Below are 6,218 nucleotides of genomic sequence, written 5' to 3' on the forward strand. Positions count from 1 at the left end.
ATTTGACTTGATTATTGTTCATAGCATGAAGTGAGTTATAGCAGTCATCTAATCCAACAAATTTGTTTTGCCCACACCTGAAACATAATTGAGTTACAGTAGTTACCTAATCCAACAAATCTGTTTTGCCCACACCTGAATCATAATTTAAACCCAAACACTAAATCAAAAGGCAGCAACAAAAAAAGGTAAAAATCAATTGTAGGACATAGTTGGTTTTGATTTTAGCGTAAAAAAATAATAATAATAAAGTTTGAGTTCCTAGAAATTTCATTAGCTAAAAGAAATAAAAAGAAAAAAGTTCGTGATTCCAATTTGTGTCCTATATTGTACCTGTTGTTGCTCCGATTGCAAGGCCATTATTGCTTAATCAAGGCCCAATCCACAACTTTGCGAGTAAATAATATGTAGAGATCTGCTTGTGACTTCAATTTGTGTTTCATTTTCAATCATTCTTATTTCGTAGCTTCAAACTCAATTATTAAAGGAATCTGTAGATGATGACAACTCTTTTGCAACGAATAATGCTTAGGCCACGAGAAGACCTACCTGTAAATTCAAGAATTTTTGGCCTCTGTTCCTCGAAATCTTTAGTCTATTTTCTTTGACCCCCACTTTTTTAGTATTGCCATCTCCACCATCTCAACGTTTCACTCAGCCAACGTTTACCTCTCGCCGAATCACAAAACAACAAATCCTTTCCCACTATTATGAGATGTGCTCGATAAACTAAAATCAGATTTGAGTTCGTTGTTGCTCTGTTCCCGACCATTCAATTGATTTCTGTTCTTTCCTATGTCTCTGTTGTGTTCCGTTTGGAATCGACAATTCTGTTCAATCAAAGTTGTTGCCTACTATTTACAGCCAAGTCATTGTCGCCCGTCCTTCATCGCTCCACCACCGTCTCCAATTTCTTTACCTCCTATCAAATCTATTCAGTGCATCTCCATTACCATCTTGGTTTTTTATTGTTACTGCTACCATCATGCTTTTATTTATCTCGTTCCCATAATCTATTACCCTTGGTTGTCCTAAATCTAGTCCTTGTCAACTGTTCATAAAGTGCAAATCGCGGGTGCACAGGTCAAGTTCAGTAATAAAATGGATTTTTTGAGTCCAAATTGTTGATCCTTCGAATGAATGTTTATTTTCGATTACACAAGTTTAATCGGTTTAATTTTAACTATAAAAATAAACGCACAATAAGATTTGATTTTGAAAAATAAGGAAAATTAACTAGAAATACAAAATAAGAAAACATAGACACATGAAATTTCAGAGGAAAACGTGGTTGAGATTCATGTTTTTGTTTAACAGTTGTCAAAATTAATTTCTCCACAAGCTAATTAATAAATTACTGGTTTACGTTATTAGATTCAATTTTTCAAGTTTAGTTAATTACCTCTCTTGGAGGAAATTAATCTTAATTGAATGGTTTAACTTATTCTATCTTTATGTCAAGTAACACCAAATAACCACATTAAGTCTTTGTGAAAATAGCTTAATGGGTCACTAGTATTATGGATATATTTCTATCTTTGACACAAATTTAGGGTTTTTACTATTTGATTTAAAATTCACAATCTTTTTTCAAACGACGTACAAATCATTAAACACAATCATTTTTTCCCACATAAATGAAACTACAAGAAATACAATAGTAAATACATATAGAAATAAGCACTTAACATTAAAAAGTAAATATTAAAACTAATTCAAGCTAGGTTAACTTCAACCCAAAATCTCAACAATAAAGCCCTTATTTGAGCCCCATTCTTGCAAAAAATGTATTTTTGAATAGTATATTGATGAAAAATGTGTTGTTAAAAAATAAAGAAAAATTTTGAATTTGCATATAATATTATTTTAATAAAGAATATGTTGATGAAATGAGATCAAATCACTGTTAAAGAATGTATTTTAATGAAAATAATAAGGCTCAAACAAGGGCAAAATTTAGTCCATGTTATGTAATAAATGATAAAAAGTGAAATCTTTATAACAATACATACAAGTTTGACAAAATAATGGAGAAAATACAAGATTATAGATAAAACCCCTTTTTGTAAGCTTGGTCTTGACTTTCTCCAAATATATCTCCACATTCCTTGATGTATTCATATGCTCTTGATTTTGCCCTCAAAATAATAAAAAAAGAAAAGAAAAAGAAAAAGAAATGAAAAGAGGAAGAAGAAGCCCAGATCTCCACTATGGCTGCATGTTTTTATATTAGAAACTTAGCAAAATTTGCAATTAAGTCCCTAAATTTTGAAAAAAAATAAAGATGGTCTCCAAGTTTTAAAGTGGTGCCTAGGAATCAACTTGCCGCCATGATTCATTCCTCTTTTCTTCTTCATTTTTCCCCATTTTTATTTTTTCCTTTTTGCACACAAGTCCTCTTGATAATTGCAAGCTAGGTTCGTCAACTATGATTTTCTACAATTTGATCCATATATTTTTATTTCTTTCAATCAAGCCCTTTATAAATTGCACTACAGGGTCCTTCAACTTTTTGACTTGTGCATTTTGTCCTCAAGTTCACAATTTTGCATTTTTTTAAATCCATTTTCACTCCTTTTTGCCCAGTTCTTTTTCCATATTGGGGTATATGACTTACAAAAGTCAAAATTTCACAATTGTAAATCAATATCCACTTATTAATAAGCATATTTAGGTGTTAAATAAGTGTACAAGAACACATTTATCAAATACCCACATACTTAAATTCTTGCTCGTCCTAAGCAAGATTATTAACAACACAATCAAGCAAATGTGATAATGATCAACCGATTATATAGCTTGTCAAAAATATCCAAGAGTGTAAAATTGTAAGTAATGCTAGCAAAAATAATTTAATCTTATCCAATGTTCGATCAATGTATGTGTGTACATAGTCATTTTCAATCATCATCTAAATTATAAAATAATTATAAAGACGGAAGAATTTTCAAATTGGTTCTAATTCGATCCTTAGTGGTCATATATTTCCTTTTCCAGCTAGTGAGATTCACACTTCTCAAATAGATATAATTCTTTCTTTTTCTAAGGTGTAAATCTAAACATTGCTCTCCAATCACTCTTTCTTTTCCCGCTCTAGTTTGGTTGTGTCTAACCGGTAATCTTAACCTCTAACCAAGTAATGATTCTCTACTAATGAGTACTTTTGTATTTAAGACACACTAGTTATCTAAGCCCAAACATCATTTGCAATTGCACCACAACAAATTTTTTTTTCCAACTATATATCATATTTTACCTCACTCTTTTAAGATTTTTTCTTGACCTTGTAGCTAGTTTTAGATTGATAATTCCTCGATTTTTTAGACCAAAGGGTACTGAGTTTTGAGATACCCCAACGAACTTTATAACTCAAGTAAAAAAGGCTACGAAGACTCAACAAGTATAATATCATTCTTTTAAGCACAACAAAATAAAATGGGATTAGATTCCTAGCATATAGTCATTACCTAGCTTATACTTGTTAGCAAAAACACTCCGCTCAAAATTTTTAACATGCATGGAATCACACACTTTTAGATAATATCATTCACCTACTTGACCACCCCCAAACTTATTTCACAATAAGGTTAATTGAAAGAGAAGTGAATATATGATTGACTAAAATTTATGTACAACTCATAACCTTATTCTTACCAATTCAAAATCTCTCCATCAATTAAAAAGTTTCACATCCAGATAACAATTAACGATGAATATTGTGCTCAAAGTAACTTGGAATCTCACATAAACAAGCAAAATTTTTGAAAAACAAAAAAAAAAATTTGGGCACAAATAGCATATTTGGTCATAATTTATGGATTAACAACAATTTTAAATATCAACACATCCAAAGCCGGCAAAGCTATCTAACATGTCAACACAAAATCATAAAAATTAAAGCGCAATCACTCCTGAACTTAAAATCACACATTGTCCTCAATGTGTAAAAGAACAAGATAAAATTTAATAGAGGATAACGACACTTAACCAATTGTATATTTGTGAAGAGGTACCAATACTTGACTTGGACTTGTGATGCTTTCAATAAACTTGGGCAAGTGACTTTCTTGTACACAATTTACCTCCAAACTTGTGCAGAACCATGGATATGTGGGACTTAAACAATTACCTACAAAAAAATGATAGCTAATTAAATAAAAGCATGAAAATAAATAAAAGTAAAATTAAAAAAAAAAAGTAAAAGTTAGAAAATTGGGTTTCCTGTCAACAAGCGCTTTTTAATAGTCTTTAGATCGTCTTTGATAATTGAATCAAGAGCGTCTAAAGAAGGTTTTGGATGCCTTGTCCATTTTTCTTCATTTGGCTTTCCAATACTTCTCATTTGACCTCCAAAACTCAACACTACCCATTTTTATATAATAGGACTTGCATTTTCCATCCAACTCAAATTCAACTATGAAGATTTCTACATCCTCATTTGACTTAATCACAAAATCAATATCTTGGCAATCAACTAGGTCGGAAAAATGTAAGCAAATTTTCTTCGCATTGATTGCCACATCCTCGTTTAGCTCTATTGTGATTAAATTTTCACTCATTTTTTGCTCTTCCTCAATGGTTGAACTCCCATTGGATTGAATGATTGACCGCAATCAAAGTCCATGAGCAACAACAAATCTTTCCACCCCCACTTTTGAAATTCATCCCAATATTTGTAATCTCCCACATGCATGTCCTCTTCATCCAACATGACAAGTTCATTGTAATAATTTGTTAGTACATTCTCGTTCAAAAATGGAGGATCATCTTTCTAAAATTTGATGTCCTTGTCCCATTTGTCCGGTATATAATCTCTCGTGAGCATGTAACTATCATCAAAATTGTCTGGTGTTTGCTTTTGGCTTCTAGACCAAAAAATTTTCAACATTAAGGCATCGATGCACAAATACAAGCAGTCCTATATAATAAATAGCTTGACAAATTTCACATATTGTACCTCCAAAAATAAATTCATAGTCAATGTAGAGATTAGACATTGCAAAAACTTTGTTACTCTACCAAGATTGGAATAATGCAATTATAGCTTATAAGTGCAAGGAGAGAATACTTAAACCGGATATATTAACAATAAGGGATTGCCAAAATATACAAAAATAAAAGCAATTAAAAATAAATAAAAAGAAATTGTTAAAACTAAAATTAACTAAAGTGGTAAACAAAGTAAAAAAATTTCTCGACGCCGCCAAAAACTTGTTCTCTAAAAGTGCAAACCGCAAGTGCATAGATCGCGTTCAAGTAATAAAGTGAACTTTTTAATTAATTTAATTCTAAAAAATAAAATAAAACACGCACACACAAAATTAAAATTATGATTTGAAAATAAGGAAAAATAAAAATATATATACAAAATAAAAAAATACAAACCCTTGGGAATTTTCAGATGAAAACGTGGTTAGGATTCATAGTTTTGCTTAACCGTCACATAATTAATTACTCTATAAGCCAATTAATAAATTACTCAATTACGATGTTAAACCCAATTTTTTAATTTTAATTAATTACCTCTCTCAAGCGAAATTTATCCTAAATGCTTAGTTTAACCTAACATATTTTTATGTCAATTAAAACCAAACAATCACATTAAATCTTTGTGAAAATAGCTCAATGGATCACCTAAGGTTAAGGGTATATCTTTATCCCCTACACAAACCTAGAATTTCCATTATTTGATCTAAAATATACAATCTTCTCTTGAACGATGTACAAATCACTAAACGCAATTACTCATTGGCCACATAGATGAAAATGTAAGAAATATATTCGTAGAATCACATGAAAATAAGCATTTTATCTTTAAAAAGAAAATATTTAACTTAATTAAAGTTAGGTTAAACTTCAACCAAAATTCCCAACAAAAATAGCTTAGCCCCTTTTGTATATTTGATGACAAATGAGAATATTAATACAATATATCAAAACAGAAGAAAATGATGAATTAACAACAAGATTAAAGATAAAACCCTTATTTGGTTAAATTTTTGAAGGTTACAATTGATGAACCTTGAGTTTCCTAAATATTTTTTCACCTTCATTGATGTATTTTCCTTGTGCTCTTTGTTGCTCCCCAAAATACCAAGAAAAATTATAAGGAAAATAAAGAGAAAATAAAGAAAAGAAAAAGAAAAGAAAGAAAATTGAAGAAGGAAAATTGGATTTGCCAAGTAGCTACACCCTTTTTATCATTAAAAAAACCCTAG

Source organism: Olea europaea, chromosome 6 (assembly GCF_002742605.1).
Source record: "Olea europaea var. sylvestris chromosome 6, O_europaea_v1, whole genome shotgun sequence".
Classification (NCBI taxonomy): domain Eukaryota; kingdom Viridiplantae; phylum Streptophyta; class Magnoliopsida; order Lamiales; family Oleaceae; genus Olea; species Olea europaea.